Raw genomic sequence first — 27,554 nt, 5'->3', positions numbered from 1 at the left:
GGTTCTTAAACAAGTACATAGAACACAGCCCCTCCTGCCTCGCAGTCCCTTCATGCCAAGAAATAAAGTTGTACATAATGTTGAAGCATTGATACTTTGTGTTTACCTGTTAAAGATGTTAACCTACTATGACAAATACACTGTTTCCAAACAAGAATCCTGATTAGTCCTGGTCTCCTTAGGTTACTTAATTTTGTCTGTGTCTTGTCATCTCAATTAACTTCTAAGTGCCTTAGAAATGAGAGTTAGGGTTTGAAATATACAGTTTTTCTTTATTTAATACCTAGCTCAGGGTATGCCTGTGGGTAAATTAGAGCCAGAAGATTATTTAGAAATATGTGTTATTTCTCTCTGCCCCAGTTCCCTCTCCAACAGCATATATTTCACTAAAAAGTAAGACAGAAAGAGAAACACACCAAGGTTTGGAGAAAGTAAATCTTAGAAACTGAAAGAATATCAATGGAATATAATTATATGCAACTGCTGATTCTTAAATCAGTTTTCTATATTCACTGATTAGGAAAATACGGTTGGAACAATATTTTCTCTTCGTCCTTCCATAGTTTCTCAATAAGAGAAACTTCATTGGGCTTCTATTGCTGCATAACAACTTACCCCAAAACTTAGTAGCTTAAAATAACAAACATTTTTAATCTCAATTCTGTGAGTCAGGAATCTGGGTGTGGTTTGGCTGAGTGTCTTTGGCTTAAGGTCTCTCACAAGGTTGTAGGCAGTCAGCTGAGGCTGCAGTCTTATCTGAGGGCTATGCGGGGGCAGGGATGGTGATCTGCTTCTGAGCTCACTCTGTGTTTGCAAGGTGTGGTCCCACACTATGTGGGTTTCTCTACAGGACCACCTAATAATTTGGCAGCTAGTTTTCCCCAAAGTTGGCAATACAAGAGAGAGAACCTAAGATGGAAGCTGCAGACTTTTTAAGTAACCTAATCTTAGAAGTGGCATTGGCATAATCAATTCTGCCATGAATGCTAGCATGTAAGTATCATCGGGGGCCATCACAGAAGCTACTTACCTTAGGAACATTCTAGAATTTTTCAAAGAACCTTTATAAAGGACTATTGGAGTTTCCTGAGCTCTTTTCTATGCAAGTTCTCCTCCTATTTCTTCTCCAAATCTAGACTAATACGTCCATTTGTACAGTGGTTCAGGATACAGAAAAAAACACATCGCTTATTTTTTAGAGATAATTTGACATAAAGAATTGTTAACTAAGTGTTGAAGAACTATAATAACAAAAAGAGTAACAAGTGTTAGCAATTACAGGAAATAGTTACAACCCCTACTGCTGAGGAAACAAAAGGAGAGGTTAGAATGATTAAAAGGCAGAAACTTGAAGGATTAGCCCCAGAGCACTGGAATACAGGTCACAAATGCATAGAAATTGCTCAGCTGGTGCTGAGGTCTCTGGGCTAGGAAGAGGAGTTCTGTGGAGCTGGAAGCCAGACCTCTTTGGAGGAAACTCCAGCAGCTAGTGTTAGTGTTTCTGAGGGAATGCAACCAGGCTGCTCCTCCATATATTGGAAAAACCGCAAACTGGGCTCAACTGGAAGAGTGCTGCTACCAAAGTGAAGAAGCCAGGCTGAGGTGATGGTAACGGAAGCAAACAGGAAGCAGCAAGTCTTTTCTTCCTCCTCCTGTCATACAGTCTCTCTCTAGCATCCCTTGTTGGCAGGGCCTGAAAGGGAGCTGCTGACAAAGAAGGAATTTGGTTTGTAGAGTCCCAGCCCAGTGTCCCAAAACAGAGTATGGGGGTGAAAGAGTTTGTAACTGTGACTGAGAGATAATATCCTCATCACTTGTACATAGAGCCATCCCCAATTCAAGTGACAGTAATATGGAATATTCTTTAATTTCCTTAAATGTCCCATAATAATAATGTGTTGACATCTGCACATCTCAATACAGTTCTTTCAAGCCATTATCTTGTTTAATCTTGTGAGAATGACAAAAATCATTCTTTCCCCATTGAAGACAACAGTGCCCAAAAAGGTCAATCACTTGCTGAAAGATGAACAATATACAAATGGTAGACTTGGGATTCAGTCTCTCTGATTTCAAGCCCAGGGTCTTTTTCACTATACCATACTGTCTCCTCAAAATGTGTCCATCAAGGGCCCTATCCTTATTAGTAAGTCCTCAATAAACCAGAAACGAATTCATGCAAGCATCTTTACTTATGATCATTTAAATTCTCCTTGAGTGATTGAAATTTCTAGGATTCTCATTCATTCAACAAGTATTCAATGGGCACATTCTAGGCTGCAAACTCCTAGGCGAAACCATTTTAAATAGGATAGGATATCTGCCCTTAGGGATCACCCAGTCTAATGTGGAAGATTAAAAATAACATAATGTACAAAAAGTGTTATAGGGATGGTGTAAGATGACAGCAGCAGAGAAAGGAGACACTCTACTCCACTTGGGGAGGGGAGAGGAGGAAAATGGGAAAACAGTGAAGGCTATCAGAAGATGATAGCACCAGGGGTGTGTTCCAGAAAGAAAGTACAGCCTACAAAAGGTCCGGGGCAAGAAACAGCAGAGTCACTTGGGAAAACTACTTTTGTAAACACTCCAAGCCTTTCTCCTAAGGAGCAGAGGAGGAGGAAGACTGGAGAAGAAAATGTAACTGGGGAGGTGCCCAGCCAAGAAGGGACGCCTGGAATAGCTTGAATGTAGTTCTGACGGCACTTGTGGAAGCTTGTCTCAGAAGTCTCTTCTCAAAACAGCCACAAGAGCAGAGTCTGCATCTGGCCCTCTCACCTGCATGCTTGAGGTGGCAGAAGATAAAATCTGCCTCCCGCCTGTGTACCTTGGACTAAGGATTCTGCTCTGGATAGCTAGGACCCAGTTGATCCTGAACCCCCATTGCTAAAGAAATTCTCATTGTTCTTGGTTCCATTAGGTCACTCTTTGACGTCACAGGACATTTTCTAGGGAAAACTTGCACCAAACTTTCCCCCTAATAAGTGGGCAATGGCTCCACAGAAAGACTAAAGAGGAAAAAGCCCCTATTTGGAAAGCCCCAGGTGACTGGATTTCTGAGGCTGTATTTTCATTCTCCCTTCCTTAGCTCTGTGAAGATCCCTTTCTGAAGTCACTATAACCTCTAAATCCCCATAGAAGAATACAGCACAAAGAGCTCTGGTCCTCCACTTAACATGCCCAAGCTTACCACCTTGTCATCTACCACACTGGGGTGTTGCAGTGACTTTGAGCTAGAGAAGAAACTTTAACTCCTTCCAGAAAACATACTGGAGGCACACTGAGCAGGGATAGCTGAAGGCCGTAAACTGTTGTGTGGGTCCTCATATTCTGAAGTACTTTGCACCATTAACAATAGTTCTTTTGGGGGGTTCAGTTACCAGGGCACTTCCACATTCTGTGTTTTTATATTTCTGTATTGTTTGATGGTTTAACCACCTGTGATAGGTGTAATTTAACAAATGTGTGTATAAGCATATATTTAAACCCTTTGGAGCTGTGAGTGTTGTTACTAAGAGAGTATGTGATACACGGAGACCAGGAGCAGGAGAGAGCTTTTGAAATCATATAAAGGTCCTACTACTCCAACTGTGTCTAGCGGCATTTAGCTTCACCTGGGATTCTGTTAGAAATGCAGAATCTCAGGCCAACCCTGGACCTACCGAATCAGAATCTGCATTTTAACAGATGCTCAGGTGACTTGTATGCATATTAGCAGTTGAAAAGCCCTCGTGTCATCTAGCCAAATTCTGGATTTTACTGTGAAGGCAACAAGAGAGGTAGAGGGAATCACTTGGCAAAAGTTCACACAGCTTATCAGCACCAGAACTAGGACTCCAGTTCCCATCTTTAGACTCCCAAAAGTCATGCCTTCAGGCTGCCTCTCCAGCTTGTGGTCTTCCTAGAAGCCAGGTTTATTTCTCCATACTTTATAAGAAAATGTCTTCTAAGTCTCAGGGTAACATGGAAGGTGAACCTTAGTCCTTTAATACAGTTCCATACTGCTAGGTAAGTTAAGGCACTGGCAGTCTGGGAACTACGCCCACCAGCCCTGGATTGGGCCCCAAATTATATTCTCATAGTGTTTGAGAGAGAGCTCAAAGTGGATTTAAGAACAAGTGAGGGTGGAAAAACAGGTAAAGCTAGTGATGTCAGGGCATCTCTGGAAATTCAGGGAGGGGCAGGGGAAAGGATTGGGAATCCCTTACGTATCGCTTCCCATTTATACAGGTGGCAGATGAGTCAAATTCCGGCTGCTGTGTTACTGAGAAGGGAATTGCCTGTAACTGAGTTGCGAGTGCTCGTACAAATGTTAAGCAGGCCAGCTGTTTACAGAGTTTGAATTCAGCTCCCTCACGCCGATGGAATCATCCCAGCCTGTTGGCATGTCTGGGGTCTATAGGGTTGTCTCCTCCTCTTGATCTGAAAACATGCTCAGATTGGGGTATGTCTGATTCGAGAAAGGGCTGAGTCCAGCACCAATCAGCAAAGGGGCCAGAACATAAGAGGGCTCCCCAGGGCCCCAGAGCTGGAGCTGAGTCTTTGCCTGGGACTTTGGGAGATACTAAGGCCAGAGGTGCAGGCTAAATGAAAAAATCCACAGTAAAGGCAAAGTACTAAGCATCAGAAGTTCTGCCTGAAAATTAGCTCACAGGGCAGGGAATGTACACCAGGGAGAAGCAGCCAGTAGGCAAGAAGAATGATGTGGTGAATAGCTAAGAGCTGGGCTATGGAGAAAAGTGCAATTCTGGCTTCACCAGCCTCTGGCTGTGTGACCTTGGGTGAGTGACTTCTTCCAAAGGCATCACATATCCAATTAATGGATCATTATTTCAAGGTAATGTCGTATCTTTTTGTTTAATGAAACACTGACTCTTGTAAAGAGTTGAATGTAAAGTCACTCCCTCTTTTCTGAAGCATAGTTGTTTTTTTGGGGGGGGAGGAAACAAAAACAAATGTTGCCTTTTATTCAGACATGCAGATCAACTTACTCAAGGTTTTAGTTAATAAGTGATAGAGTGGGATTCAACATAGTCTCACACCAGAGTCCAAGTTCAAGCACAAAGCCGTGGTGTGCGTCAGCATCAGGACTAAGTTTAAGCATCACCTGCCCAGGCCTTCCCCTAGCAGCCCATCGTTCCCTGAGCAGTGCATCCTCTTCCCCACATGTACGGGCGGCTCCTGTGAGCAGCCTTGCTCTTCTTTCCCCAGGGCTGCAGGCTTCCCTCTGTAAGGGAGGAAAAATGCCTTTTCCTCACCATCCTGGGTTCACGGTTGAAGCTCCTCTAACAAAAGACAGATTATGAGAGAAAAACATTCACATTTATTTAACATAATTTATATACATTTATCAATATATTTAACATTTTATGTGACATGGCAGCCTTCATAAGGAAATGAGGACCCAAAGAAATGGTTAAATCTGAATATTTTTATACTAGGTTTGATGAAGTGTAGACAGCCATGGAGAAATATGATAAGGCAAAAAGGGTATGATCTAATGGGAATAAATTGAGGAAACGTATCAAGGCCGGTTGTTCAGATTCTTCTCTGTATCCCTGGGTCTTCAGAAATCAAAATGTTCCCTTCTTCCAGGTATAAGGAAGGCACCTCTCACAGGGACGTCTTATGATTTGCTTAAGAAAAGGCCAAAAATTCTTTCCCAGGTTTTAAGACCCACTTCAGGGGAGAAGAGCACAGGAAAGTCAGAGTCCCCTTCCTGCCTTTGCTATTTTCTTCAGTATGCCGAGGCACCATATTTTGGGGGTAGTGTGTCCTGAATCCCATTACCTCACAGAACTTAGCACACTGAGTTGCAAATTGCATAGATGATCCTTTGAGGGTGAACTGTGTCAATTGAGCTGTAACCACAGCACTTAATGCTGCGGCTCACACATAACCAATGCTCAAAAATATCTGTTGATTAGCTATATACCTTCAGGATTTGATAAGTTTACTATGCCAGATATGGTGGATTGGCAGTCAAAATCCATCTCATCTTCTTTCTAGTATGTATCCCCAGTGTGAAATCCAGAGAGAAAAAAGATATATCCTAGACTCTCTCACAGCTAAGCACTGGGTGAGATCTAGGCTTGGCCAGTCAGAAGCAGGAGCACACATTCTGGAATGAAGGAGTGAGGGGACACACTTCTGCTGCCTCTACTGCATCTATGGCCAACATAGTTGTAAGGGTGATTGGTTTTTCTGCAGCCATGTCAGTGGAGGGCCCAATGCTGGGTCACTTGCTTTGTGGGGACCAGGAGGCAAGGCACTGAACATCCATTCAGTTGGTACAGACTGTAGCATACATAACATGGCTCTTCCAGGTTAGAGCAGTACTGAGGTAGTTTTGGAACCAAAGCCTCCATTTCATAGAAGGTCCAAGGAAAAAAATAGAAGATCCCTGTATTGCCCAGGGCTTTGGAATGATTTATAAAAGCTCAATTCTACAAGCTATTTTAATACTAATATATTTTAATTAGGACATTGTGTTGGCTGACTTACCAAGATAAATAATGGACACTTAAACAAAGTAAAAGTTTTTTTTCTCTCTCATATAAAATTATAAGCTGGTAGGCAGTCCAGGGGAACATAGTAGCTCTATCTCCCAGAGATATTCAATGACTTAGTTTTCTTCTTTCTTGGTGTCCTGTTAACCCCTAGAGTGTTTCCCACCTGAAGCTTTTTCCCACCACCAGGTCCCATCATCCAGTATGTGGGAAGTGGGGGGTAGAAATGAAAGTCTAACAGCTTCCTTTTAAGGAAATGACTTAACACGTCATGCGTTACTTTTACACACATCCCATTTGCCATAATTTATCCACAGGACCATATCTATCTGCCAAGGGGTTGGCAAATGTAATTGCAATGTAGGCAGCCACATAAATGCCCAGCTAAAACTTGGAAGGAGAGGAAGTCCTCGTCTTGAAAGGAAGGAAATGGATGTTGATGAATAATAGTCTCCTGCATAGTTGACCAACAACAACAACAAACTTCTGTCCAGCTTAAACTAGCTAGAAGAATTAAATATACTCTCTGCAACTGAAAACTGACTGTTACACTTACTTAAACTGATATCAAGAGGTGCTTTTGCCTTGTGTCGGGATAGAATTAAGCAGTAGATGTGGAGCCCACTTTGTATCCTGAAAGTCTCATTAGCAAAATGAAAAGTAACATAGAATTAAAATGTGGCTTTGGGAAACATATAATGCAGTTGTAAAATCTAAGTTAACACACAAGAATGGCCTTGCAAAAAAACAAACAAAAATACTGAGTGTTACACTTGAAGGTGAGATGAACAAAGAAGTCTTAGCCTGACGTGTAAGCAGTGTTGATAGAAAATAAAGATTTCAGGTCATGGGATACTGCATAATCAATTCTATTTTGGAAGAGGGTGACAGAAGATATGGACAGCTCCTTGTCACAAGTGAAATTTAGCTGAGAGGAAGGTGCCATTATTTGTCAGGTGCTTATATTTCCAAACACAGTTCAGTAGTCCCCCCTTATTTGCAGTTTTGCTTTTGGCAGTTTCAGTTGTGGTCCAAAATATTACATGGAAAATTATGTAAATAGACAATTCTTAAGTTTTAAAGTGTGTGCCATTCTGTGTAGCATGATGAAGTCTCACATTGTCCCACCTGGATGGTGAATCATCCATTTGTCCAATGTATCCACACGGCATACGCTTCCTGCCTGTTAGCCACTTAGCAACCATCTCAGTTATCAGATCAACTGTTGCATTATATCACAGTGCTTGTGTTCAAGTAACCCTTATTTTTCTAAATAATGGCATCAAAGTGCAAGAGTGGTGATGCTGGAATATTGTTGTAATTTATTACTAGTTATTACTGTTAATTTCTTACTGTACCTAATTTATAAATTAAACTTTATCACTGATATATGTGTGTAGGAAAAACTCCAATACATAGAAAGTTCAGGAGTATCTATGGTTTCAGGCAGCCACTGGGGATCTTAGAATGTATTTCCCAAGGATAAAGGGGGACTACTGTTCTATATATTCACTTTAGTTTGTATTTTTCCATTAGCAACTGTGTATATGAATACCTCAATACACCCTCTAGCACTCTATAAAGAAGGCATTATTATTACCATTATAGTTGAGGAGGCTGAGACAATGAGAATAAGCAACTTTCCCAGGGTTATCTGGGTCATGTAAGTGGTAGGGTTGGGTTTCACACCCAGGCAATCTGTAGCCTATGTTCTTCAGCACTTCTATATATGCTTTCCATGCTTAGCTGTGATTACATTTCCCTGTTTTGTCCCCTAAGGTGGCCACTACCAGCTCCCGATAGAAGACTTGAAAATGTACAAAAGAATCTGGACAGTCTGTAGGTGACCTTGTATATGACTAGTTACTATGAATAAAAAACCAACAAGACTTCATCAATGCTTATTCTTCGAGACTGAGTTTCACTCTTGTCGCCGAGGCCGGAGAGCAATGGTGCAATTACAGCTCACTGCACTCTCTACCTCCTGGGTTCAAGTGATTCTCCTGCCTCAGCCTCCCAAAGTAGCTGGGATTACAGGTGCCCACCACCACACCCAGCTAATTTTTTTGTATTTTTAGTTGAGACAGAGTTTCATTATGTTGGCCAGACTGGTCTTGAACTCCTGATCTTAGGTGATCCACCAGCCTCGGCCTCCCAAAATGCTGGGATTACAGGTGTGAGCCACTGCACCCAGCCCATCAATGCTTATTCTTTGCCCATTATTATACAACGCCTATAGGATGTGGTCCCTGCCCTCAAAGAGTTTAATATTCCCTAAAAGTAATATGAGGTGCACAACCATTAATCTGGGAACTAGGTAAAAACCCACACATTCCTTAACAAATACTTAAGGAGTAATGACTCTATGCCAGGCCCATGGTTTTATGAGACAAAAAAACTGACAGGATTTCTGCCCTCCTAAGACTCAAAATGCAATGGCTGAGATAGATACTTAGTAGTTACAAATAAAACACACAAGTGCATTAAATTGTACATAAATATATACAGTGTGCAATAAGAAAAATGGCAGGTGGGTGTTTGCTTAGACTTTTAGATGATGCAATACAATAGTTATTTCAAAGCTCAAAAGTTAGAGAAGGAAAAATCCTACATTGCATCAATAAAGGTCCAGTCAAGAGAGAGAAATATCAGAGAATGGAAAAGGTATGTTTAGTCTCAGCTTTGAAAAATGAAGAGGAATTAGACTGAGAATTGGGGAAGAAGATTTCATACCAAGGGAGCAGCAAGTCTAGAGTCCCTCAGTTGTCACAGAGCTCTGTGAATTCAAAGAATTCCAGGAGGGGTGCTGTAGCCAGGATATAGCAATTGAGGGAAAGAGTGGTTTAGGCAAGGCTGGAGACATTGGAAACAAAGCAAGGTCTTGCAAACCGATCAAGGAGTTGTTTAAGTAGTTGTAAGTGCAGTAGGAATCCATTGTAGGTTCAGAAAGAGAAATGACCATATGATTTATGATTAAGACAATCACTCTGGTTGCAATAGGCATGGTTTATAGATTTAAGATTGAAATAAGGAAAACCAATTAAAAGCTTTTGCAGTACTCCAGGTCTTTGGATGCTAAATTTCAGATACTTTTCACAAACCACAACACGTACTTTGAGATGCTGCAGCTAGAACTCTGCAAACCACATTTCAGCTTGGCTAGCTAGTTACCTGCTGAACTCCGCCCATGGGGGCCATAGCAGGAGGCTGCACACCCGGAGGAGAGAAAGAAGTGATTGTTCCTTTCTGTTTGCTTCCTGCTTTCTGTTTACTTCCCATTCCTGCCTATGTCCATGAGCAATGTCTCTTCACCTTGGAAGCAGTAGCTGTTTCAGAAGCAATGGTTAAATCCACTCGCAGAAACAGCCTCATTGTGCCCCCTCAGTGACACTAACCAATCTGAGCCCCTCCTCAGAGATCTGGGTCCCAGACCAACAAGACTTGTCCTTCAAACTCAGAAACACTATCATCAGCCGGGCAGTGTCCCTTTTCAGATTCTGAGTTTCATCTCTGCAGAGCCTTCTCTCCCATATTTCTAAGTTTTAATAATGCCAACCTCTTTCTTTTGTTGTCCCAGTCCCAGAGGCAGCTGCTTCCTATAGTTGTTGGCTCCATGATACCTTAGCATTCTCTTTTTGCCATGTTGGTTGCTCAGTTCCCAGGCAGCAATTCTCTATATTAAATTATCCATGTTAAAATAATTGGTATGGTTTCTCTCTCGGCTGGACCTTTACTGATGCACTATAGGATTTTCCCTTCTCTAACTTTTGAGCTTTGAAATATCTAACTTTATTCTATCATCTAAATGTCTAACCAAATAAAAGGGCAGACCCAGCCATGGAATAAGTATATGCTTTGCAATCAGAAGAGCTACTTACTAGAACTATGACTGTGGGTCTGATCCTTAACCATTTTAAGTCTTAGTTTCTGCATCTATAGAATAGGTGCAGTAAACCGCGACTTCAAATGGTCATTGTGATGGACTGGTACAGGCCAGGCACATATTAGGTACACAATTTGTGGCAGCTATTATTATTAAAGTATCTTTCATAGAAAGTGTTTGATTTTAGATAATTTATTCAACAATTATTTTAGAACATGCCCCGTAAGTGTTTTCTTCCTGTTCTCTCCTGCCCTGCTGCAGGTGCCTCTGACTCATGACTTCCTCTCTCATAAATGTTCCTCGAAGTTTCCTCCCTACACGTTCACTTGCCTTCATGTCCTCTCTCCAAAACCAGAATCTTCACGGGGTCAGGAAGAAAGCACTCAACACAATATCCAACATTTTGTGTAGATCCAGTCATCATTTGTTGACTAACCGCTGCTTGCTAACTGTTCACTATGGCTTTGTCTGGCTTCTTACATCTTCTGAATACCTTGGCTTCCCTTGGGATACCTCATGACTGGGCCAAAGCATCAGGACAAAAGAGCAGAACAGAAAACATGCAAACAAGACACCACCACACTCCACGGCTTCCTATTCTCAAGGCCAGTGGCACTTCAGCAACCTGCTTCCTTTTATCTGCCCAGCTGGAGCCCTCTTCTCAGCCGCCCAGTGCTGGTAGCAAAGGCCCATTCACAGTTGATTAAGAAGTAATTAGCAAGCCCAGTCTGGATCATTAGCATTTCTATGTTCTCACTTGTAAATGAAAACTGGTTTGAGTGAGGTGATTTAAAAAATAATAATAATAAATAAACAGCTGGTGGGAGATTTTAGAAATTTACCTACAAGGTCCCGCTGAAGTGCCCACTGGGAACCCTTGGGAGCCTCAGTCGTTCAAACACCAGACAGATCCCTTCTCCCTGCCCTAATGCTATCCTTAGAGGGAAAAATTGTGGAGAACTTTACACCTTCCTATAGCATGAAAGTACAAATGTCTCCTCTCCTAGTAAGAGAGGGCATGGTCATATTAGAGAGGGGGGGGAAGAAAAAAAAATCCAGATTTTGGAGTTAGGCAGACATGAGTTGAAAACTCAGCATCTACATTTACTAGTTTGGTGACCTTGGGCAAGTATCAGTTTCTTTATCAGAAACATACTCTTTGTCCTTATGGATGGAGTCTTTCTTTCTTTCTTTCTTTCTTTCTTTCAACAAATCAAGACGGTATTCGACTGTGAAAAGATTGGTAGTTTGTTCAAGGAAAAGGAAGGAGAGACAAGCAGGTGGAGCCCATGGAATTTTAGGGCAGTAACACACTAATCTATATGATGCTGTAATGGCCAATACACAACATCATGCATTTGTCAAAACCCATAGAATATATCCAAAAGACAGTAAATCATTTTACCGAAAAGACACATGTATGTTTATCACAGCACTATTCACAATAGCAAAGATACGGAATCAACCTAGGTGCCCACCAATGGTGAACTGGATAAAGAAAATGTGGTACATTGGAAAATGCGCTACAATGGTGAATTGGATGAAGAAAATGTGGACTACTACACAGTCACCAAAAAAAGCATGAAATCATGTCCTTTGCAGCAATATGGATGCAGTTGGAGGTCATTATCCTAAGTAAATTAACACTGCAACAGAAAACCAAATATCACGTGCTCTCACTTATAAGTGGGAGCTAAGTGTTGGGTCCTCATAGACGTAAAGAAGGCAACAAATGAGGCCGGGCGCGGTGGCTCACGCCTGTAATCCCAGCACTTTGGGAGGCCAAGGTGGGCAGATTACGAGGTCAGAAGATCGAGACCATCCTGGCTAACACAGTGAAACCTCGTCTCTACCAAAAATACAAAAAGCTAGCCAGGCGAGGTGGCGGGCGCCTGTTGTCCCAGCTACTTGGGAGGCTGAGGCGGGAGAATGGCGTGAACCCGGGAGGCGGAGCTTGCAGTGAGCCGAGATCAGGCCACTGCACTCGCGCCTGGGCAACAGAGCGAGACTCCGTCTGGAAAAAAAAAAAAAGGAAGAAGAAGGCGGCAACAATGGACACTGGGAACTACTAAAGAGGGGAGGCAAGGACTGAATGGCTTTTGAGTCCTACGTTCACACCTGGGTGAAGGGATCATATGTATCCCAAACCTCAGCATTATGCAATGAATATACTCATTAACTAAACCTGCTCAAGTACTCCCTGCATCTAAAATAAAAGTTGAAATAATTTTTTTGAAAACAGAGAACAGATTCTTTAAGTCATTGTGGTTGAAGAAGAAAATATATTCATTTCTATTAAGTGATCTAGCCTTAAATTTTGCCTTTGCCAGTTGGTAGCCTTGCGACTTTGGACAAGTTAAATAACCCCCCTGAGCCTCAGTTTTCTCATTTGTAAAATTTAATTAGAAATACCCTCAATTATCTACTTTCACAGGGTTATTGCAAAGGTTAAGTTTTATAATGTACCTTAAATTTTAATAAATGGTAAAATTTACACCGCCAAAAAACAAACAAACAAACAAAACAAAACAAAACAAAAAACCCACAAAGCCATAGGGTGTACATCACAAAGAGTGAGCCTCAGTGTAAACTACGGACTTGAGTTAGTAATAATGTAATATTGGCTCATCCATTGTAACAAATGCAGTACACTAATGCAAGATGTTTATAGTAGGGAAAACTAGGTGAAGGTAGAGAAGAGTATATAGGAACTTTGCACTTTCTGCTCAATTTTGCTGTACACCTAAACCAGTCTAGAAAAAAAATCAAGTCTACTACTGATTCTTTTTTTCAAGGAATACTTGACTATTCCTTACCCCAAATTGCCTAGCCCAGTGGATTTCAAACTTTAAGGTACATGTTAATCACCTGTACTGCAGGTGACTTTATAGGTCTAGAGGGGAGCCTAAGATTCTTTCTGCCTTTCTAACAAGGAACGCTGCTGATCCATAACCACACTTGGAATAGCAGGGTTCGAGACTGAAGCAGTAATTATCTAAGTAAAGTGACTGGAAATGATGGATACTCCACAAAGTGGGACACTTGCTAATAGGATTCAGGATTCCCTTCCCTACCATTGTTCAGTAACCTTAGGATCAAAATAAAGCCTAACGCTGAGCTCTACGATTAGCTAAATGAATACCCCAAACTTCAAGGACTTTGCACTTAAAAGACAACTGGATCCATTTAGGAATAATTCCCAGATAAGACTCGGTCATGGATGGGTGCGGTAGCTCACGCCTGTAATCTCAGCACTTTGGGAGGTCGAGACGGGTGAATCACGAGGTCAGGAGTTCGAGACCAGCCTGACCAACATGGTGCAACCCCTGTCTCTATTAAAAATACAAAAATAAGCCGGGCGTGGTGGTGCCCACCTGTAACTCCAGCTACTCCGAAGGCTGAGGCAGGAGAGTTGCTTGAGCCTGGGAGGCGGAGGTTGCAGTGAGCCAAGATAGTGCCACTGCTCTCCAGCCTGGGTGACAGAGTGACACTCCGTCTCAAAAGAAAGAAGGAAGGAAGGAAGGAAGGAAGGAAGGAAGGAAGGAAGGAAGGAAGGAAGGAAGGAAGGAAGGAAGGAAGGGGAAAGAAAAGAAAGAAAAGGAAAGAAAGAGAAAGAAAGAAAGAAAGAAAAAGAAAGAAAGAAAGAAAGAAAGAAAGAAAGAAAGAAAGAAAGAAAGAAAGAAAGAAAGAAAGAAAAGAAAAGAAAAGAAAAAAGAAAAGAAAAGAAAAGAAAAGAAAAAAAAGAAAAGATAAGATAAGATAAGATACAGGTCACTCAGTTAAATTTGAATTTCAGATAAGCAAAAATAATTTTTTAGTATATGTCCCACATAAGCGTGTTCCCCAGGAACCAATTCACTTAACTAAGGGAATGTCTCTCTTTGGTCACTCTTGTCCTCTCCTTCCTCAGGAACAAGTGGCCAGTAATGACTATGTGAATGGAAATACTGAGCATGTATAGGATATGCTGCTATTCATTTCTATCAAATTACTGTTAACATGGTGTACCTGATTTCACAGTTTACAAAACACTTTTACATCTTTTAGTTTAGTGTTTATCAAACTTTGACATGTATGCAGATCACCTGGGGGATCATGTTAAAAATGCAAATTTGGGCTCAGCAGGCCTGAGGGTCCACATCTCTAACAAGCTCCAGGGGGTCTGATATTGCTGTTCTGTGGCTCATATTTTGAGCAGCAAATGTTTAGATATTCCCAGATGATAGATAGGTTGTATCACCCCCATAGTTAAAGAAACTAAGTTAAAGAAACTAAGGCTTAGATTACATAGACATTCTCAGGTATTCACAGAGATGGAGGAGGATGGGGCGTAGAGGGAAAGAGAAAATCACTAAGATGTATGTCAGGCTCTACCATACATCTGCCTCTGCAGGGGAGAGAAATCCTGGTCTGCATCCCTTTGATCTTGGAATAATTATTTGGCCTTTCTGAATCTCTGTTATCTCAAAAGTAAAGAGGTAGTGTAACCTCTCAAAGGCTTCCACAGGAGGCCAATGAGACCGGTGAAATCTCATTTATATTTATAAATTTATATTCTGTAACAGGATACAAGTAGTAGTTATTGTTTATTATTATTATTATTAAATCTTGAATACAGCCCTTTAGAAGGCTGTTCTAAGTAGTTTACATGTATTCACTACTCCTCACAACACACCTGCAAACTAGGTACTATTGATATCATCCGCCTTTTATAGCAAACTGAGTCATATAGAGGTTACGTGAAGTGGCCAAGGTTACAGAGCTAGTAGAAGCAAGACATGGACTCAGTCAGTCTGCTCTAAAGCCTATGCTCTTAATCTCTAGCTATATTACTTCTCTCTGGGAATTATCCTCATCTCTCCCCCTGCTGGTTTTATAGATAAGGCAAATGAGATTCAGAGAATGTGGTTTTTCCAGTGGTCAGTAATATAGCAAGACTATATGTGATTATGTAAGACTAGATAAGACTAAATGTGATGAGAGCTCAGGCCACAGACAAGTACCTACTGAGTGCCATGCAGCACTGAGGGGGAGGTACCTACTGTGTGCCATGCAGCACTGAGGGGAAGAGGAAGCCTGGGTCTACAGAATGAGGGAACAGAGATGGACTGGGCAAGGGGAGAGGGGCCACGACTCAATTTGGCAACTTAAGTATAGTCTTCTTTGTCAGGCAACCCTACTGATGCTTTGGGAAAGGTAGCCAGTGACTTCCTAATGAAGATGAAGCTCTGAACCTGCTTTCGGGAGGTGAGGGTGGCAGACACCAGACTCTAGGAAGGAGTGACTGAACTGAACAGATGAGCTGCCCAACCTGGTCAGCTGGTGTTTGCAAAGTGATCTAGGGAAGAGTTCCTGACTCCAACCATGCTAAGAGTAGTGGACTCAGACAGACTTGTGTTTGAGTCTTAACTCTCCCTCTTATTACTAAATGACCCTGGGTCTGTGACTTAGCCTCTCTGTGCCTTGGTTTCCTCATCTGTAAAATAGGGATAACAATTGCACCTATTCCAGAGTTGTTGGAGGATACATGCGATCACTCATTTATTATTATTGTGAAATGGGAGATCTCAGGAAAGCATTTAGCACGGTGCCTCAAGTAAGCTCTCAATCAACCGGGACTATGGGTCAGAAGGAATAAAGGAAATACATTTCTGTAGTAATGGAGCAGTGGGAGGAAAAGACCAACTGGCTGAAGCCATTAAAACTCATTAAAACTCACTTTACCATCAGTAAAAGTGATTTGCCTACTCAAATCTTAGCGTGGGGAAACTGCCATTTCCCTAACAAGAAGATGCAAATCAGGTTATTTGCTTGTGGGGACTGCATTTCTTTCTTCTTCTCCTTCCCCAGAGACATCTGTTGTAGGAGGACAAATCTCAAGTATGCTGAGTAACTACTGTGTGTCAGGTCCTATATCAAGATCTTTCTTTTATACCCATCCAACACCTTTGCCAGGATGTAAATTCTATTAACTCAATTTGATAGAGGAAGAACCAAGTCTCAAAGAGGTTGAGAGCTACATCCAACATCCTAAGCTCCAGAGTGATACATCCTGGATTCAGATCCACTTCTGTTGAGCCAATAGCAAGACTGGCAGGCTCATTCCAAGGAATCAAGGCTCTCCCTGGGCCCAGTTGGTACTCACCATGGCTTCTGCGATGATACCACTAGGCACCAGATGGTCTTGAAAGCACTTCATCTATGGGCACACAGTCATTTTCCCACAGGCTAGGTGGTTACGTTTTATTAGCCCCACTTCACCCCTGAGAGGAGGCAATTGAGTTAATTATTTGAGCTGAGAGCTCCTCGGTGGTATCAGCTGAGATAACTATCGCAGCTCCTGGCTGCCAGCCCTAACCAGAGCTTTTGTTCGTTATCTTCCCTCAGAGAAACTCCGCACTCAATTGCTCATTAACATGATTTGGATAATTTTCTCAACAGCCCTCCAGTGGAGCAGCTAAAGGAGAAACTGTAAAAGCCCGGGCCATTCAGATGCCCCCCACCCCCAACCTTGCTCTTTCTTTCCTAAGTAGTGGAGAAAGACAGATCTGCATTTGAATTCTGGCTAGGACATTCACTTGCTGGGTGATCCTTATTATTTCCTCTCCCTAGGCTCCCCATTCCTCATTTGTAAAATGAGAATATAAATACCACTTGCTCCATGATTGTTTCAAGGACTAAACCAGAAGGAAGTTAGCAAGAGGGAGGCAGGTTAGTTGGTTTATGGAGTGCCTAATGGGGAATGGAAAATGCATGGACAATATTATTTGATTATCACAATGATCCTGTGAAATTAGTAGTATCACTGTCATTTTACAGAAAAGGAAACTGAGTGACAGAGAGATTTACTCAAAATTTTACAGCTAGCGAGTGTACATAAGAGCAATGATTCAAATGCAGTTTGGGTGACAAAAGCAGCCTAACCTATCACTTTCATTTGTTGTTCTTCAATGTTCCTTATTCAATTTTTTTGTTCTTTATTCTCTTTCATTCTTTCTCATTCACTCTTATATGCTCCCTTTCTTTCATTCTTAGTCTTTCCTATTTCTCTATATAACCAGCTAGAAAAAAGGAAAGATAAAAGATTGGACAAAGATATAGCAGTCTGGGTAGTAGATGAGAGGTCTGAGCCCTGGTCTTTTGTGTAGACTCTGAGCCTGAGAGAGAGACAATTAGAGATGGGGTGGGTTAGGAACGCAAAGAGAGTCTTTCCTCTATGGATTTACATTCCAAGGGTCAAGGCCAAACCCAAGGTGAATATTTAACCCCTGAAACAACTCCAGTAAGTAAAAAAGAAAACTCCCATCTTTTTCTTCTATCTCAATTTCATAGGTGAGGCTCAAATCTCACCTAGAGCCTGAGTTCAAAGCTCTGGCCCTGCCCCTTTAGCAATGAGACTTTAGACAAAGCCTTCCACATCCCCTGAGTCTCAGTTTCCTCCCCTGGGCATGGTAGAAATATCCCTGTCCCCAGGATTTAGGTGACTATTAAACTAGATCAGGCAGGCGCAATGCTCAGCGCCCTGCTTCGCACCCAGCAAGTTCTTGGCAGTACTAGTCTTTCTGCCCTCATTAACCCAGTGACTAACTTATAACCCTGGTTTCCTCAAAACTCTTCTGCAACATAAAGGTCTTTTGTAAACATGAACTTTTCCCTTTCTGCAGACTTCCCATGGTGATCTGGCCCCTTTAACTACAGAGATGTCAAGGAATCTTTGTGAATCAGCCATCAAGTGTGGGTTGCTTGACGTGACTGTGGGGTTAACTTACAAGTGACTAATTTTTGGAGGCGAGATTTTGTACCCTTCCCACTGGTAGCACCGTGGCTGGGTGTAATTACTTAGCTGATGAGTTTACTGAGGGGCTCATTAAAGTTTCAGTATTAATATCCATATGAATACTTTCAACAAAACCTTTTGTTCTTGGAGTAGGGGATGTGGGAGGTAGTTACAGGAACTGTCTTGCTTTTCCAAATTTAATTGTCTAAATACAGTGCTGCCTCAGCAATCCAGGACATTTTTCTCACTCTCTCTTTCTCTCTTTCTTAACAGACCTCTGCCAAAAGCCTACTTTGGCAACAGGAATGATTAGTTTGTGTTTCAGTAAACTTGCTGCATCAGAGTCATTATCCCAGCAGGGGCAGGGGGAGTTGAAATGTGCTCTATTTAACCAGTTTGAACTGCTATGTATTCAAATTGAGTCTGGGGCAGAGGTTGTGGGAGTTTTTGATAAGAGGAACTTAATGGCTCATAAGCAAGTCATATCTCTTTTAGCAGATACTTTGGGTTACACACGAATGTCCTAATCACATCTCCCGAAAGGCAGATGGCCCCCTTTCCAGAGTCTGCTGAATTAATTACTCACATTGTTCGGAGTGCTCAGCATTCTGCAAAGCTTTGTTAAATTAATCTTCACAACACCCAGGAGGAAGAACTGTCATTAGCACTCTCATTTTGCAGAGGGGGAAACTAAGTCTCAGAGAAACTAAGGAATTTGCCTAAGTTTACATCGAAATAAAGTGGGAGCATCAGCATCTTACTCAGGTTTGTCTGATTTCAGAGCCTGAGCTCAGACTCCTCTGGTATTTGCAGCAGTTTTGGGGTTTCTGGCACAGTACTCTCAGGCTTGCACAGGACCATGGATTTTATAACTGGAGGGGACCTGTAGGTAGGGCGACCAACTGTCCTGGTTTGCCTGGGAATGATGGGGTTCCTGTGACGTGAGACTTTCAGTTTTCAGGACCAGTCAAACTAGGTTGTGTTGGTCACCCTATAGGACGGAAGACTGGTGAAACTACCAAAAGAGATAAAAAGTGAAAAAGCTTCTAGACTAATCTGAGGTATTCTTATTACCTTTTCCCCTGTAAATTTGCAGATAAGAAAACTGAGACTCAGAGAGGAAAAGTGACTTACCCAAGGTCACGCATCTCCTCAGCAGATGGAGCAGTAATTGGAAAACAGATCTTGGGATTCTCAAATCATTTCTCTTTTCCAATAAGGGAGGCTGCAGAGTTCAAGCCAAGGTGCACCTATTGAGCTCCTACTGCGTGAGCAGTTAAGCTGTGGGTTAGCAAATGCCCAGGAGAAATGGGAGGTGTCTAATGTAATGCTGTCAAGTAGAACTTTCCATGATGATGAAAATGTCCAATATCAATGCTGTCCAACACACTAGTCACTAACCATATGCAGCTTCTGAGGAGTGAAATGTGGCTAGTGCAACAGATAAACTGAAGTGTTAGTTTTATTTAATTTTAATTAATTTTAATTTAATTCCAGTGGTCAGTCACATAGCAAGCAAGTCATACATCACACGTGGCTATCACATTGCAAAGCACTGGTCAAATGGATATGATTCGTATTTCAGAAGCATTGTATTTCAGAGAACAGATTCTGTAGTGTGCACGTTCTTGAAGAGGGAATTCCTTTTTTTTTTTGGAAGGGAAGAATTACCATTCATGGATGGCATACTGGCATACTGACATACTGAGTAGCAGCACTGAAGTTAACATTGCTGCCTTACTCTTCCAACAAGCCTGTGCAATGGGCATCATCTTTCCTAGTTTATGAGTGAGGAAAGTGAAATCCACAGGAATTCAGTAAACTGCCCAAGGTCTTATTTGTAAACACTAGAATGGGAATTTGAAGCCAGGTCTGAATCTAAATCATGTCCCCTATCCCATGCATTACCAACTTGAATATATATATGAAACATCTGTAGATCTTGTTGAAGTTCTGATTCTGGAAGACTGTGACTGTTGATTCTTTCTTTATGACAAGCTCCCAGGTGATGCCAAAGCTGTGGCTCATGGGCATACATTAGCCAGAAAAATTCTCTCTCTTAAAAAACGAAAACTTCCTCCCTTCCTTAACAATCAAGAAACACTAGATACCTACAGAAAGGAGGAAAAATTACAAGTTGTAAAATAATCATTAAAATTCTGAGAGAGAAACTGTGCCTTTGTTGACGTGAAAGAGGGCACCTTCCCCATTGGACAGTGGAGTGGCTCTTCACCAGGCAAGGTTCACCTGCCATCCAGTCACATCTCAGTTTCACCAGATAACGCAAAATCAGCCAGGAAAGGGTTTTTAATCCAAAGAGTGGGGTAGTCTAAAGAATATGTGCTTTGGAATGAGGCTGGTTTGGGGAAGAATCCCAGTTCTTCTCTCCAGTGATATGACTGTATGAATCATCCATCCTTCTGAGCCTCCATTTTCACCCCGGTGAAAATGAGGACAAGCATTTGTAATTCATGGAGATGTATTAATAGTAAGGACCAAGAGAAATCCTATGTGTAAAGTGCTTGACAGAGCACACAATAAATGAGTGTTTCCTCTGCCCCTCTTTCTCCCTGGCCCTCTTGCTCCTTCCCACCCTTCCTGTCTTTCTCTTCTCCTGTTTTCCCTTCTCCAAGGGCAACTCTGAGTGGTGAAGAGAGGATGGAGTCAGTTGACTCTAGACTTTATCCCAGTCTACTACTTTCTACTATGGCCTCCATCAGGGCTGGGAGCTACACAGGCCAGGGACTTTGTTTTCTTCCCCTTCTTCCCTCAGGGCCCACCACAGAAATGTCTTCAGGCCCTCTTCACCACCTCACATCTGCATCTCAACTCCAGGTGGGAAATACAGAAAAGAGAGAGAGAGAGAAAGAGAGAAAGAGAGAGAGAGAGAGAGAGTGTGTGTGTGTGTGTGTGTGTGTATGTGAAAGCACTAGTCTCATCACTAAATTGTCGGTGCTGAAATCCAAATAACTTTAATTTTAAAAATTAATTTTGTGATCTCTTTGACAGGCAGCAGAGTTCATATCAAGGGCCCATGTTTTAACTGAATACAATTATTTTTTTCACCTTGGAAAAGTCTTAGAGGCAAGACTAGAATGTTAATCTAAAAGGAGTGCAAATTTCTTCAACAACCATTCCCACGGAGGAAGGTGAGCTCGGACTCACTTTCATCTGTCCCTCTCCCCCATTTGCTTGGCCAGGGTAAGGGAGTCTCCTCAGGAGGGCCTCTCAGTCTCCTAGACAGCTGCCTCTCCCTGCGTAAATAATTCTAATGCTCTCAGTTATTCATTACTCATCTGAGCCACCTATAAACTACAAGCTCCAGCATTAGCTTTGTACAACCCACACCCAGCACAGGGTCTGGCATATATACATGCTCATAAATGTAACAAATAAACATTTATTAAAATGCATTGATTTGTTCAGTTTTGTTTATACCTCTGTGGTGGATTGCAATATTGATTCCAATTCTACAACCCACCCCACTGCCATCTTTCCCACAGCTAAGCCCCTCCACGCCTCTGCCATCCACACATGCACTTTCTGATGCTGTAGGTTTCGGATGAGACCAGAAAAACCTCAATTGTAAAAAAAGAGCTTTAAAAATGCTCCATTTTTTTTTTCTCTTTTAGCTTCCTTCCACCTACCCCACCCTCCTTTTTTTTTTTTCTAAATTTGAGACAAGGTCTTTCTCTGTTGTCCAGGCTGGAGCTGGAGTGCAGTGGCATAATTTCAGATCACTGTAACGTCCACTTCTCAGGCTCAAATGTCCTGGATCAAGCAATCTTCCCACTTCGGCCTCCCAAGTAGCTGGGGCTACAGGTGCACACTACGGTGCATGGCTAATTTTTTATTTTTTATTTTTGTAGAGATGGAGTCTCACTACATTGCCCAGGCTGGTCTTGAACTCCTGAACTCGAGCTATCCTCCTGCCTTGGGCTCCCAAGGCGCTAGGATTGCAGGTGTGAGACACTGTGCCCAGCAGCTTTCGCCTTTAAATTTTAAAGGTTACCATTGCAGGCCTCAGGCATGACAGACAATGAGCAGGCGAAAAACTAATAGAAAAGTGTTCAAAAACTCCTGTGTTAACTAACAGGCTTCTGAACGTATCACTGTGGTCCACAGAGAAGGCTGGAGAAAGTAGCAAGAAGATGCTATGCCAACTACTACAACCTTAAAACAAAGGTGGTGTCTATGTAGCTAAAATTTTTCCTGTGTAGCTTGTGTTATTTTTGTTTAATCAAGTCAATAAGAGGGTTTTTCCATGGCAAACAAACAAACAAAAACTCCAATGCATACCTTCTTTTCTTCTTCTTAACAATGAATTAAAAGAGGAAAGAAGGTACAATTCTGAATTGACCCAATTTATTTTTTCTTTTCTAAATGAGATTAAGATAAAAGTTGGAGAGAGGCCACTCAGATATGCTCACAAATGATAGCTCAGTTTCTAACGGGTACTCAGCTTACATCTGATTAAGGTTTTCTGTGAAACTGGAAATTATTCCTATACCAGGCCCACCGGACCTGGACAGCCCTAGGCTGGGTCCTGGTCTCACAGTGCTGGGTCTCTCCAGGGCCCAGGATGGGGACTGGAGATCCTGAGCTCCTGTCATTTCCCTCCCCTCCTTCCTTCCTTCCTTCTCCCCTGGCAAAGACTGTATCCTGTTGCTCTGAGCAAGGCCCAAGAGAAAGGCCAGCAACAAGTTATTGTGCTGGGAAGGAAGACAAATGAGTCCCTTTTCTGTGGGCCTCCTGGCATCCTGTTGGAGGAAGGAAAGGACAATGCTTTGAGGGAACTGGCTTTGCTGACCCCCTCCTGGCAGGCTCTCCCCTCTCCTTTCCGGTGTAGCATTTGTCAGCCCCAAAGCGTCCACTTCCTGAGTAATCGTTAGATGCACGTGTGAGGTATGTGGTTCCCCCATGCCCAAGGCAGATTCCTGGCCCAACTTCAGGAAGTGCAGCTCAAAGAGCCCTGGACCAGGACCCTGAAACAAGGGAAAGTCTTGGCTCCTTTCTCTCTACCAGGGTAGCTACTGCCAGATCATTTCACATCTTAGGGCCTCTGTTAAGGCAATTGCGAAAGTGCCTTCTGTACACTTGAAACTGCCCCCTGCATCAGGGATTCCCACACCTTCCTATACATCAGAGTCACCTGGGGAGCTCTGTTGCCCTACACTATTCATATGCCATGCCTGGACTCCAAGCAAGAAAAGCAGACACTCCATCCCCAGAAATGTTCTGTGATAATTCCAGTCCCCCTGAAATTAAAAACAAAATCAAACAAACAAAAAACTATCCTTCCTTATGTTCTTACCTAGCTCTTTCCTATCCCCCTTCAATAAAGTGGTGGATTGATAGATACACAGATACAAGAAGCAGTAAGGAGTAATGACTAGGAGAGTGAATTTCAGAGACAGACTTCCTGCAATCAAAGCCCAGATCCTCCACTAGATATGTACACTTGGGTAGAACTTCGAACCATTAGGTTCTTGCCTTTATTTATCTGTGAAATGGTAATAATAATAATAATACTTTCTAGAAGGATTGTAGGGTTGAGCTAATATGTTCAACACCTTTAATACAGAAGTTAGCTAATGAGGATACTATATAAGGGTTAACTATTATTATTATTATCCTAGAAGTTCATTGAACATATAATGAGCTTTTTTTTTCTGGACCTAATATCAAGCCAAGCATTGGTGACTTAGGAATGAATATGACACATTTCCTGCCCTCAAGAAATGTTTAGGTCAGTAGGAAAGTCAGACTTATGAAGAACCAACAATAACAAAATATTGTTACACGATGGATTCCCCTAGGAAGCAGGCTCAGAAGGTGTTTAGCACTCAGGATGTTCTCAGGGAATGCCTTGAGATGAACACTTGTGGAAGAGGGAAAGGCCACAATCAGGACTGGCAGAGTGAGAAGGCAAAACATGATGCAGGCTCCAAAACTATCTTGGTCAACCCCACCAACAGCCCTGGAACTAAAATGACCCTTCAGAGTTGTCAAAAGTGAAGCCAAGGTAGCCAGAGCTCTTTATACTCCTTTATCAATCAGTCACTAGATGTAGGTTGCTCCAGGAAGGAGTGTGACTTGGGATCAGCCATCTCTTCCCTAAAGGTTGACAGTACTCCAGGAACTAGAGTAACAAGTTCTTGATTGAAAAGGGATCTGGAGCCAGGTGCAGTGGCTCATGTCTGTAATCTCAGCACTTTGGGAGGCTGAGGTGAGTAGATCGCTTAAGCCCAGGAGTTCAAGAGCAGCCTTGCCAACATGGTGAAACCCTGTCCTATCAAAAATTACAACAATTAGCTGGGCATGGTGGCATGCGCCTATAATTCTGGCTACTTGGGAAGCTGAGGAAGGAGAATCACTTGAAACCGGGAGGTGGAAGTTGCAGTGAGCCAAGATCGCACCGCTGCACCCTAGCCTGGGTGATAGAGTGAAACCCTGTCTCAAGAAAAGAAGGAAGGAAGGAAGGAAGGAAGGAAGGAAGGAAGGAAGGAAGGAAGGAAGGAAAGAAGGAAAGAAGGAAAGAAGGAAAGAAGGAAAGAAGGAAAGAAGGAAAGAAGGAAAGAAGGAAAGAAGGAAAGAAGGAAAGAAGGAAAGAAGGAAAGAAGGAAAGAAGGAAAGAAGGAAAGAAGGGAGGGAGGGAGGGAGGGAGGGAGGGAGGGAGGGAGGAAGGAAAGAAGGAAGGAAGGAAGGAAGGAAGGAAGGAAGGAAGGAAGGAAGGAAGGAAGGAAGGAAGGGGATATGGGAGATGCATCCTAGTGTCCACCTCGTTCACCTCAAATCTATAAGGTCAATTTTGATGAAACAACAAAAAGTATAGACAAGAAGATGAGTAGCTGATAATATATATTGAAAACCCTGATATTTCTATGGCATTTTATATTTTTCAAAACATTCTCTTAGACAAAAGCTTGCTCATGACTTCCAGTCTAGGGTCTTGAGGTAGGTTGGGAAGCCATGTGTTATAAAGAAGAAAGCTTTGAATTTGGAGCAGAGAGGACACTGTGAATTGCAGCTCTGCCACTGTCTAGCAAGGAGTCTTTGGCATGCCTCTCATGTTTTCTAGGTCTACTCTGTGAAAAGGAAATGATCATACATAATTTATACCTTTGCTGTACGGATTTAATTAAATGATAGACAAAAAGTAGAGTGGCACAACCTAAACTCAAAAAATAGTAACAACAAACAACAAAAACAATTTCAAAATAAGTGACAGCCATAAAGGTTACCTACTGTTTTACAAATAAAAATACTGAGACCAATAAAGGTAAGATACTTTCTTAAGAACTCACAGTCAAATGTAGGTACATCCAAGACTATAACTCACCTACTGAGATCAGTTTCACGTGACCTCATAGCTTGTCATCTTACCTATAGAACCCATAGAAGTTGATGAACCTCTGAGGGGTGGATTCAGGTGTTTTGTTTATGATTAACATTGGAAGGAATCTTAGAGATCATCTTGTCACCTTCATAAATTAGGAGCTTCATGTGGCCCAGTCTTTGCATTGACTAGAATACAAGGAAGTATAACCCGGTAGCAACTAGAAACAAATTCTCTTTTTCTCTTAGGTCCCTTCAAAACTTTAAGAAAGATCAATTCCCAAAAAACATATCTCAAGCAATCTTTGCTTCCTTACTAATTTATTGAATTTGACTATTGTTGCAGGACCACATGCTTAGCAAACACACTGGCACTCTTTATCAAACTTCAGCCTTCAAGGTGCTATTTTCTTTCCTATATCTCCTCTCAATTATTTATAATGTGGATGAACTGAGTTTCTGTCTTCTGCCTTGTATGGACTACCTCTCCTGCCTTTCTCAACCGATATTTCACATAAAGCACCACAAAAATCAAGGACTCATATGAGCAAAGATAGAAATCTCCATAGATGGACTGGGTTCATGAGAGAGGAGGAAGGAGAATGGGGAAGAAATGGTACTCAAAATTATTAATGATGGATATAGTAAAGAGTATTAGTCCATTTTCACACTGCTGATAAAGACACACCCAGGACTGGGAAGAAAAAGAGATTTAATTGGACTTACAGTTGCACATGGCTGGGGAGGCCTCAGAATCATGGTGAGAGGCAAAAGGTACTTCTTACATGGTGGCAGCAAGAGAAAATGAGGAAGAAGCAAAAGCTGAAATCCCATCATATCTCGTGAGACTTATTCACTATCACGAGAATAGCATGAGAAAGACCAGCACCCCATGGTTCAATTACTTCCACCTGGATCCCTCCCACAACACATGGGAATTCTGGGACATACAATTCAAGTTGAGATTTTGGTGGGGACACAGCCAAACCATATCATAAAGATGAATCAGAATAGATTAGCCAAGGAATTGAATTAGGGTCCTCAAGGCCCTCTAATGTCCAGTGACATAACCACTGGACTGCTGACTCACAGGGAGGTATGGAAAATCCTGGAGTAGAGTCTGGAATGACTGAGGTAACAGAGAGAATATTCAAGGGACTCAGGGCAACAGAAATCTATCAATTGGCATACAAATATTTCAATTTTTACTATTTTAACAATGGGTGCAGCCTTACAGGCACATTGCAAACTCACGCCAAAGCCTGAGCTCTTACCACCATCCACGTTCCCCAAAAGGCATGCAAGGAGTCTGACTATGGAAAACCACAGCACGTTTCCTCTCTTCTCTCTCTCATAGACATTATAGTATGCGTAGCCTTGGAATCAGAAGACCAAGAACATACAAGAGAACATAGCCTTGGAATCAGAAGATCAAGAAACAATTTAACTCTGCCCCTCCAGAGCTCTGAGAACTTGGGTAACCCTCTTACTCTCTGTGAGTTTCAGTTTCCTCATTTATTTAATTGAAATAATAATACAGATCACCTGAAATGTAATGAAAATTAAACTTCCTTATGTAGGTGATACCAATTGGCAGCATGCCTGGAATATAGTAGGTGTTCAATAAATACTTTTATCCCCCACATTCTGTCTCTTGTATTTTCTTTCTATACCCTACTCCTATTCCCTTGGATTCATGCATCTGAATTGGAAACACCCAAAGTCAAAAAGAATAAGAAAAGTCTTTAGAAATGTGGCATATTACCAAGATCTGCAAATTTCTGCCTGGAGCAGGTGGTTCTAACAAAGAAAGTCGGATCTCATATCGAGTTCTTTTCTGTCCAAGAATAGAAGACCTTCCCTCTTCTCCAGTACTGAAGAATAGGATTCATCAGCCTTGGGGGCAAAGTTGACTGCTCTAGAAAGTGGCCTGGATAGTCAGAAACTCTATCTGTTCTATACACATACACAAACTTTTGTTTGTCAGTTAAATATTCAATGAGACTTGACAGTCCAATCCTTTGAAACCAGAATAATATTTGGAATT

General features: G+C 42.0%; 1 long non-coding RNA gene across 1 annotated transcript in view; it reads left to right on the top strand.

Moving 5' to 3' along the window:
• Window positions 1-27,097, top strand: part of LOC119625059 (uncharacterized) — a 68,588-nt gene extending 41,491 nt beyond the window's left edge. Inside the window, exon 3 of the long non-coding RNA XR_005241184.2 lies at window positions 26,865-27,097. This is a non-coding gene — a long non-coding RNA (uncharacterized lncRNA). The remainder of the gene's footprint in view (window positions 1-26,864) is intronic.
• The last annotated feature ends 457 nt before the right edge of the window (window positions 27,098-27,554 follow it).

This window comes from Chlorocebus sabaeus, chromosome 20, assembly GCF_047675955.1.
Source record: "Chlorocebus sabaeus isolate Y175 chromosome 20, mChlSab1.0.hap1, whole genome shotgun sequence".
In the NCBI taxonomy this organism is placed as follows: domain Eukaryota; kingdom Metazoa; phylum Chordata; class Mammalia; order Primates; family Cercopithecidae; genus Chlorocebus; species Chlorocebus sabaeus.
This window is presented reverse-complemented; position numbering and strand designations above follow the sequence as displayed.